The sequence below is a fragment of the Notolabrus celidotus genome, chromosome 2 (assembly GCF_009762535.1).
Source record: "Notolabrus celidotus isolate fNotCel1 chromosome 2, fNotCel1.pri, whole genome shotgun sequence".
NCBI lineage: Eukaryota > Metazoa > Chordata > Actinopteri > Labriformes > Labridae > Notolabrus > Notolabrus celidotus.
In genome coordinates, this window is record NC_048273.1 from 37,210,685 (window position 1) to 37,221,899 (window position 11,215).

Genomic DNA, 11,215 nt, shown 5'->3' on the forward strand with positions numbered 1-11,215 from the left:
AGAATGCCAAAAAACTATGAGTTAAAGCGAATGTGTGTGACTGGTCTAATTCTGCGTTGTGTTGTATAATTATGATGCTGTGACACCAAGATTCTGCACCTCCGTTTTATTTTGGCACAAAAGACAAACAGACCTCCATGTGAGGCACAGCCTGCTCCAGCTCCTACACAGACAAAACCACAGTATCACATCCCATGCACGTAAATAAGCACAGCCTTGCAAGCACGTAAGCTAGCTCTCTAAACATTTAAAAAATAAAAGTCTTTTTATTTGAATTAACTCAGATTACCAAAAGATAGTAAAACCATCCATCTTCCTCCGCTTATCCGGGTTGCGGGGGCAGCAGTCTCAGCAGGGAAACCCAGACACACCTCTCCCCGGCCACTTCCACCAGCTCTTCTGGGAGGATACTGAGGCGTTCCCAGGCCAGCTGAGAGATATAATCTCCCCAGTGTGTCCTGGGCCTTCCCCGTGGCCTCCTCCCAGACGGACACGCCCGAAACACCTCTCCAGGGAGACGTCCGGGAGGCATCCTGACCAGATGCCCAAACCACCTCATCAGACTCCTCTAGATGCGGAGGAGCAGTGGCTCTACTTTGGGCCTCTCCCGGATGTCTGAGCTCCTGACCCTCTCTCGAAGGCTGAGCCCAGACACTCTGTGGAGAAAGCTCATTTCGGCCGCTTGTGTTCGTGATCTTATTCTTTCGGTCACTACCCACAGCTCGTGACCATAGGTGAGGGCTGGAACGTAGATTGACCGGTAAATTGAGAGCTTTGCCTTCTGGCTCAGCTCTCTCTTTTCACCGGCAGCCTAGTGTCTGTAGTTTGGGGTATGGACACATCCGCCTCCAGTGGTGACTTTTGGTCTTAACTTAAGCACATGACAAGGTTTATTTACTTAACGCCCCGATCTGTCTGTCAATCTCGCACTCCTTCTTCCCCTCATTCGTGAACAAGACCCAGAGATACTTAAACTCCTCCGCTTAGGGTAAAGACTCTCTTCACACTCAGCTGCAAACCGTCCCATTGCAAGCTGGAGGTCACTGTTCCATGAAGCCAATAGGACCACATCATCTGGATTCCCATTGCCACTTGGCTGCGCCTACAATTTCTGTCCATAAAAGTTCTGAACAGAACCGGTGACAAAGGGCAGTCTTGGCGGAGTCCAAACCTAACTGGAAACAAATTGGATTTACTGCCAGCAATGCAAACCAAACTCTGGCTCCAACAATACAGAGACTGAATGGCCTGTAGCAACAGGCCATCCACTCCATATTCCCGGAGCACCCCCCAAAGGATAGTAAAACACATAATGAAATTTTGGGGAACGAAAGTATACACAAAACAATTTAATAAATAATAAGATATTGATAATAACTTAGGCTAAACAATAGACACCCACTTCTACCACAGGAAAACATATAGAGGGGAGAGGGGAGGGGGCAAAACAAATATATAGATTAACCACAGAAGAAGAAATTCACAGGAAGGAGCGGCCGCACATCAACACACAACATTTACAAAGTTCCGAGATCCTACAAGTAGTTAAACGATTGACAGGTATTTATTGTGCATATGTATTGTGCAATTATATAAAGAAAGAGGTAACACTTTATATTAACTACACACTTTTAAGCATTAGTTAAGCATTAATTAAGCATTTATTAATACTTAACTCATCATCTGTAAAGCATTGTTCATACATTAATACTCATTTATATATCATGTACAAACACAGTTATAAATGTTTTATTATTCATGAATATGACTATCTATAATGTGTTAACTAACTCTTTGTTCATACTTTATAAATGATGGATTCACCAATTACAAATGAGCTATTATGGTCATTATAAACAAGTTATTAACACATTTACAGGTTATGATTCTAACATTTAGTAAGGGTTAGTGAACACCTTATTACATAACAAATTATGATTAATCAAGCTAATAAGGTGCTGCTGGTCTTAAATCTCATTAATGAATTCTTTGTAAAGCATAAAAAGTCCTCACTTTAGATCAGCTCACAAAACACAAAACCATAATTAATCATAATTTGCTATGTAATAAGGTGTTCACTAACCCTCACTAAATGTCAGAATCATAACCTGTAAATGTGTTTATAACTGGTTTATAATGATCATAATAGCTCATTTGTATTTGGTGAATCCATAATTTATAAAGTTTGAACAAAGAGTTAGTTAACACATTATAGAGAGTCATATTCATGAATAATAAAACATTTATAACTGTGTTTTTACATGATATATAAATGAGTATTAATGTATGAACAATGCTTTACAGATGATGAGTTAAGTATTAATTAATGCTTAACTAATGCTTAAAAGTGTGTAGTTAATACAAAGTGTTACCAAGAAAGGAACTGAAATACACAGGAACAACATCTGACCCTGTTACATATGCACTCTTTAATATCTGTTTATCTACCCCATGTTGTCTTATTAACATAACAGGGTTGAACAATGTTTTATTATATATCTTTATATATGTTTTCATTTTTTGGAAGCTTAGTGTCAGAGTCACCGGTAGAGGGAGGACCCCTGGACAGGATCGAACAAGAATGGATCTCCTGAAAAGTGCAAATGCAGTCACATTGACCAGTATCACTGGACGTCTGTGAGTAATCAAAGTTATCTCAGAATAACTGCACACCATATTGACACTGCAAGGACATCTGTTTTTCACAGAATAAGCACTCTGAAGCTGTCTCTTATGTCTGAGTCGTGGTTTCAGACCACACTAGTGCAGCAGTGTGGCATTTATTTTAAAAATACATTTAAAAGTCAATTTCATCCTGTTCATTTATTTCCCCAATGGCCTTAAAACTGTTTTTAAAATTAAAGTAACGAAAAATAATAACACAAAATAATAACTTCAAAGTTATCAAGTTGCTAAAGGGCAGATCTGTTTACCAATTATTGTTTTTAAACAAAGTTTATTTAGGAATTTTTCCAATACAACATTAATTGTTTACAGTGATGACATATACTGATTAATAGAAATCCCCCACCACCCCCAACCATGGTAACATTTAGAGGGAATACAACTTAGTATCAGAACATTATAAATAAATAAATAAATAAATAATAATAATAATAATAATAATAATAATAATAATAATAATAATAATAATAATAATAATAATAAAATCAATAATACAAAGAACAATAAATACATTTAAATAAATACATAAAATAAAATGTATAAAACAGTACACCATTATCTAGGGCATAAACAAGGACCGAAACACACAAAAGAGGGGAGCAGCACCATGAACCAAAGGGGCATCTCAAGGGTCCTTCCAGTTTGTTGTTTGTTTACCAATTTGATTGAAAATGTAGCCCTTCCTCTGGTCTTTATGCTAAGCTAAGCTAACATCCTGATGTTTTTATAATTAGTTTGGAGACCAGCAGGATGTCAGGGTAAACATTATATTTGTAACATGAGAGTTTGATGTGAGGCGGTTGGGTCACTCTATTAAAAGGAAACAGCAGAATGGAGATGTTACTGTCAGCACATTCAGACAGCCTCAACATTAACACTTCCTTATCACTCAATCACATGCCACCCAGCCAACCAATCAGAGTCCAGGATGAGCCAAGAACAAGAAGAAGAACAAGCTCCAGATAAAAAAAAAACAATCAATATGTCTTGGTCAAACCACATCAACTAACTTCAACAAACTTGTATGTAAATAGCTCACTATACAAATAATACCAACACATTTCAACCTTAACTAAAACACATGAAGTTACCCAAACTTTCCTGTCAAATCTGACATATCATCAAATTATGCTGAAACATGACAACTCTGTGTTCTAATCCCTCAACCACTAGCCTGGTGTTTTAGGAAAACTTCAATCAACAACTTTTTCTTTCAACCAACCTGGTTAAATATGCAAAATATGATTTACTATATTATATACAACAAATGTTTTGACCAATTACAGAATGGTTGCAACTATATAAGAGAGAAAGTACAGTGGAGCTGGATTGGAAAATAATGTGACGTGCAGTTTATTGATTTATCCATCTAAGTCAGACAACTGCTCTCCCATTTACGCTGCAGGGCACGCTCTCTATCTGCACGCACCACACCAAATATGGCTCACTTCCTGCTGTGCCCCGTCCCTCTGTGACGACTTTTGTGCACCCTCTGTGTTGTTAAAGCATACATTTTGCACAGAGAGGATCTTAGTTCTGATGATGATGATGATGATGATGATGATGATGATGATGATGATGATGATGATGATGATGTATCTCTGTGCCGAGAAGTTAGCGTCTCACGTTCTATTGGACTGTGCTGCACCAGCTTTCTCTAACGCCTTTATTTTTTAAGCTCCTTCAATACAGGGTACATTTCTGCGTGCACCTGAAAATGCTCCTCTTTGGTCAGTTCTTGGATGTTATTGAAACCAACAGTGTTCTGTTGAAGATCCTGCGCACAGTATGATGGCGTGGTATGGCCTGCTTATTCACCTGTGGCACAGCTTAAAGGGGAGGACTGCACACTGGGCGAGGGCTGATAAACACATGTAAAGGTCAAACCCTCCGGCCTCAGAGGGTCCATGTGTTGTTCGGGGACTTAAAAAGGAAAGGATGTGGAGAAGCCTCTCGGAATAATCCTTAAAATAAGAAACTTGCATCAACTTTTCCAGGCACAACCAAAACCATGAGGTGTGTCAAGACCGGTAACAAAGAGATGCTTGTGTGTGAATGCAGCACGGGAAAGGGGGAGAGTCAACCCGGGTCAATGAGGACAGAATTAGCCTTCTCCCTCTAAGTGTTGCTCCACGTAGGACAAACTTGAAACTGTTTTCAAACCGTCACTTTATTAGCATTTGCTTTATTTGAAGTTTCAATACCTCTATGGTTTAAATCAGCACGAGGTGTTCAACGGGTCTTTTGTTATCCTGAGACTGAGAGCAGTTTCAGTCAGGGCCAACATTTTCAGACTTTTTGATGATTGCCATCTTGTGTGTCAGCCAGACACGAACGCCACTCTGAACAGAAAGCCATTAGTTTCTGTTGGGTTTCTCTCACAGTGCAGATATTGTATTGGACAGCACGGCTCAAATTTACAGATATTCCCATCTTAGAAATCACAGCTCAATCAAAGACAAGCTCTTTCTCACACCTTACTCTCCAGGCAGCTGACGTTCAATCGTTCTCCTTTCTTTAAAGTAAAAAGGAGAGTGTAAGAAAGTGTTGATCAGAGCAAAGAAGGAAAAACATATATATATATATATATATATATATATATATATATATATATATCTGCTTGATTTACATTCCTGTCACAGTGAGAGATCACTGCAGATGACATCACATCCTCTATCTACTTTTATTAATTGTTTTTTTTACTAAACATTTAATTGTCTACGTCAGAAACGACATGTACATAAATATGAACAGGCATTTTTCAACACAGGAACACATGGCTGTTACCACAGGGTGTCCCCGCCTCCTGAAATCTGATTGGCCAACTGTTGGCCATCTGCCCAGTCCAATGGCAGAGCTTAGCTAAAATAAAATTATTGAGCTCTGTTGCAAAGGTCTGCCAGTCGTTCTTTATAGCAGTTTAAATAAAGAACAATTTCATGTAACTCCTGGAGATAAATCTTCATGTTGAGTCTTTAAATGAACCCTGGTAAAAATAGCTATTTGTTGCCACTCTGTGCCATAAATAAATAAATAAAGAATACATACACACAGGAATATAACACCTGTAGGATTGTGTTATGTTATTGAGACAAGGTAAAGTATATTTTTTTTAGCAGTTTTCATCAAAAAAGTAAATTAAAACTGCTTCACACAAAGCGTTAAAAACATGACAAATTGCAGAAAAACAATTAAAAAGGAGGAATTTGTTTAAAATCATTAAGGATATGTCCTGAGGATATGCTACATTCAAATTCATGCTAGTTTTCCATGACTACCAACCCTAGCTTTAAGTAAAGTACAAAAATAGTACATTTGTGAATTGACGCTAAATAAATAAAGTTTGATTGACATTAAAATCCAGGATAAGTTGTACTGGTATGTAAAACGCAGTCTATTTTCTGCAGCCTACCAGAGGGAAAAATGTTTAACTGTGTTCCTGCATGTAGGCTTCTACAGCATTCAGCAATGTGCAGTTTATATGCAGAAGTGTAGCTCTTTCTAGTTCCATCTCTTGCTAGCAACCTGTAGGGTTGTTGAGCTCAGCCTAGCGTCTGTAGTTTGTGGTATGGACACATCCACCTCCAGTGGTGACTTTTTGTCTTCACTTAAGCACATGACAAGGTTTATTTACTTAATAGTGTCGTGTCTTAACAGCCCGTGATGTGCAGATGTAGAATGAGCCTCGTGACACTGGCCAGCTTGAATAGTAATTCGATTTATTACAATCAAACAGCATCAGCATCAGTAACAAGCTTCGCGACTGCTTGGAGGACGACCGGGCCAGATGAAGTCGCCTCTCTTCTGTCTCCACGTTCTGACTTAAATACTATGAAGGTGCACTCAAATTAGAATGAGGGTGACCTCAGAACATGCACATATATGGACTCTTCAATACGAGTTTAACGTTAGCTGCTATTTGACTCCATTTCTGAAAACCTTGTTCTGACAATGGTCAAGTTGGTCAAAGATGCCAACTGTCAGAGTCAATTATATTTTTTGTCTAGGTCAAAGGTGATCTTTTTTAGGCCCTCCCTAGAGACTTCTGGGGCCATTCTACAATAACTCATTCTTGTGGGCCCCTGAAATTATTTTAAACAACACAGACTAGCAACATATACTTAATCTTATGTGGTTGAATATCAGATACTTCAATAGTATACCACCATTTCCCAAAATGCATGATAGTGACCTGATGGGGGACAAATGCTTGTCAAAAAATGGCGCTACTAGCATGGTCTGCCTCGCTTTGCGCACCGTCTTCTGGGTCAAGTACCGTGACGCAATAGAATACCTCTCTCTGCATTTTTAACTGGTCAACTGGTTAAACAGGACACAGCCCATTTCTAGATAGAAAATATTTTTCAAAGTGCAGCTTATACTCCAAATTTTATGGTGACTTAACCATTTTAAAATGATTTACTAAGTAACTTGTTAAAATGCAGCTTTAACAGGTGAGACTTCAGACTGGATTTAAAGAGAATTTTAATGGAAAATTAAATTTTCTGGGAGTTTGTTCCTATTGAATGGAGTGTAAAAACTAGACGCTGCTTCTTGAATAAAGATGACGAGTGGAAACAGAAAAGTAAATATAAGATATTCTGAAAAATCTGAATAGAATCTGTATTTGTATTAAATCTGAGTCATTAATCCATTAAAACATTAAACAACTCTGCATTAAGCTTTTACAGACAATTTTAGCTTCTTTGAGCTTGTTGTTTTGGATTTCCAAACTTTCAAATGTGTTATATCTAAACAAAGCATGCACCATTTCTAGCACAACACCAAAGAGTCCTTGACTAACATCACCTGCTCTGTAAAACAGCTGCTGGAAGTGTAGACAGGCTAATGTTTGCTGACAAACTGGTCACATTAATTTTATGGGGGGAAATATGTTGGTAGTGTGTTTATAAATAGAGCCAACTCAAACAACTAAATCTTTGTTGCAGCGATCACCAATGCCAACAGATTTACAGTGTCACAGCATACGCTTCATTATCTTCACTGTTTGGTGGAAAGTGGTCATAAAGCGGCAGCGGTCTCACCTCAGTCTGTTTCTGCTCTTTACTGTCGAAATATTAAAAACATGTTGAATATTATCATACAGTTTAAGTCTGGTATTTGTAAACAGTGAAATTCAATGAAGGGAACATTATCAACAACCAGCCATTTGCTGCTGTCTCTGTGTCCTAACTGATCTTAACTCATCTGTCAGACTCTACCTTGCATTTCATAATCCTATTAGAAAGAAGACAGTTTGCTCTGGTGAACCAGCGTCAGTGTAAAGTGTGAAAGCAGGAAATTACTATCCTACCTCTGAATACTAACCCAGCTAGCATTACGGCCTTGATCACTAGATCGCCAGAATCTACCTCTTTTCTTCTCCTTTTTTTGCACATTTCCATCAGGGGGAAGATGGGAAATAATCTCACAAGGATACTAGTCATGGTCTTGTAAATAGAGACCCTGCAGTGTTTCCAAAAACTTGAGCCTGTGAATAAAATGTCTTTGTATGTTGGAGGGTATCCGACCCATACAGCCGTGTCCTTTTTATCTTCCACATTATGGCAGGCATTATGGAAGAGAAAAGAGGGGGCATTACATGGCAGCCTTTGTGGAAGGTAATTCTCTTTCTCCATGAGCGTTTCTTCTGCTCCTATATTATACAGGCAGAAATGACCCCATCATGTCGATGATAAACAAGCAGCTATTTCCATTTATTGTACCTTCTCGCAGCTGTAAAAATCCTGCAAAATGGGACTTTTGAGGGAAATGTGGCCTGCTGTTGTTTTTCCCAGGAAAATGTGGCATGATTAACATAAATCCTTCTTTCTTCCTTTCTTTCTTATCAGGCCGAAGAAGATTGTTTTGAGCCGAGGTGTTTTTGCTCAGCCTCAGTATGTGTCCACCGTGCTGTCAAAGAGCCAGTCCAGGAGGCCATCCTCCCTCTGGCCAGCATGCATAGACACACTATTGTTGATGAGCTCAAGTCCAGCTCACTGACCACATTCCAGGTCCAGTCCACAACCTGTCTCAGAATGCTGCACCTCCTGGTAATCTTGGCAAACCCTTGATCTATGTAAACAGTGTGCTGCTATGTTATCACTGCAGAATCAATGGTCTCGCAAAGGAGTGTATTACATTATTTACTTAAAATGGTGTGAAAACAGACAAGCACATAGCACTGGCTGTAGCACTCAGGAAAGACCTGAATACTGATAACTCAGATGAAAGAAACAAGTTTGGTGTACACCATTTGGAAGTGCACCCATTTGAGAGTAAAAGAGGAATTTAGACCACAGGCTTTTGTGTAATTTAAGAGAATCTGGCTTGCATCCTATTTTTCTGAGCTTGAGTTCCATATATTTCACTAAAATGTCTGTCTTTTGTTACTAAAAAAAGAGCTATGACAGTAATTTGAATGTAATGTTTTTGCCTCACAGCATACATTAGTGCTCATGGTGACAGCTGGCACTTTCATATACTTCAGATAACAGATACTGTTGCTGTTCCTTCAGCAGCATGCATAAACATAGAACACTTCTTATGAGCTGGAGGACTTACACACATTTATTACATTTACGAGCATCATATCAATGCAAAACATGTGAGAAATAAAGGCTGCTGTGTTTTGAAAACAATATATTTATGTGACAGTATAAAGTAAAGTATTTAACAGCTACCCTGTTATGACATTGCACAATTCATGAGTAATCAATGACTCAGCTTTATACCTATTTTTCACTTCATAACTTTTGAGTTCTGAAAACTTTAAAATAAAAGCTGCAGGAAGATGATTAGCACTTACTAAGCCTGTGACTAACTGATATTATAATACTGTCAACATGGCAGCATATTTTGTTCTTTGTCTTCAATACACTTGAAGCAGCTTTACAGAATCACTTCTCCCTCATTGCCATGGATTGACTCGTCTTTGTGATAACAAGAATGGAAATTAGTATCTCACACTTTGATTTGTATCTTATGTGAAATAACGAATCTTATACAAGGTGAAATGTTCATTAATAAACATGGTCTGCAGTGGTAAGTACCTCATGTGTGTGCAACGGTGGAGTCATCCTCTGACTTCTCAGCACTCAGTGTCATCATTTCGTGACTCATGACCAAGTGACACTGAGCCAGAACACCAGACTGCATTTCATCCCTTGTCTTTGACTACTGAATATATGTACCGTTTATTAATCTATATTTATTAAACTACTGATTGTTTTAAAGCAAATACAAATGTTTTAATTATTCAAAAGGCCCAGGTTTTATAATGGAGCATCATAGCATTTCTGCTATGTAGATAATTGTTAAGTTTGTCTCAGAGTAAAACTTTGACTTAATGAAGTTACCACACAGTAAAATGTAAAGGGCATTAGTATTATCCCTGATAAGCTGTGTTAAAAAAATGTGATAGCACTCAACAACCACAACATTAGCCATATGTGTAGTGTTTATCAGAACATCAGAAGAAGCTATATGCCAATTAAATTAATGTTTTCTGTTTCTTTTTCCTTTGTCAACTGAGGTTACAAGGTCCATCTGTCTATTGGTGAAGTATGGAGAACACCAAAATGTAAAGATTTTGATGCTAGAAGTGCAAAACTCATTCTTTAACTACTAACATGAACATTTCCAAAATATGTGACATTCCTGTGTTATTTTTGTTCTTTTATTTTATAAAGTACACAACAGAAAGGCAACATTTAAACCTTCTTAGCTTGAATATTAAAGGACTAAACAAAAGATTATTGTTTAAAGTACTGACAGATAAATGACACAGATCATCCACTTCAGAACTTCTTTGTGGACCAGAGAAACAGCAGCAGTGGATGGCTCATCTCTGCGCTGCAGGACTGAGAGATACAGAAAGTCAATGATTTCTGCAGACATTAGGCTTCAGAACTCTCGAGCCAATGGGAGATGAGCTGATGACACCTGAATTACTACTCTATTCTATTCTATTCTATTCTATTCTATTCTATTCTAAAAAAAAAAATGAAATATGTTTCAAAAAAAGTTACAAGCCAAATGCAACACAACCCAAATAGTAGTATATAAATATACATATATATATATATAGATTTTTTTTAACTTTATTTTTCAAGTGTGTTACACCAATGTGACATACAACATGGCAATGCCCCTGTACACAACAATTACAACGTAAACCACCTAAAAAAATTTTTTAAAAAGTAACAAGACAGAAAATTTACAGAAAAACAGATTAAAGTTTTGTACCAACAATTATACACAAAAACAAGATCCTTAAACTTTTCATTATACTCTAGATAAAGAGATAAGTTCAAGAAAAAAAAGAAAACATGGGTACAAAAACTAATTAAAATGTATATGTAACTTAAAGCTGGGGTTGGTAGTCAGATTTAGATCCACTTTTTGTTATACTGGTTAAAATGATCTTTATGTCCTGACGGTAATCAATACATAATGTGTTCTTAAAATAGAGGTAAAAAAAAGCTGCTATCTACAGCCGGAGTAAACCTGGGAAAACACCAACCAATCC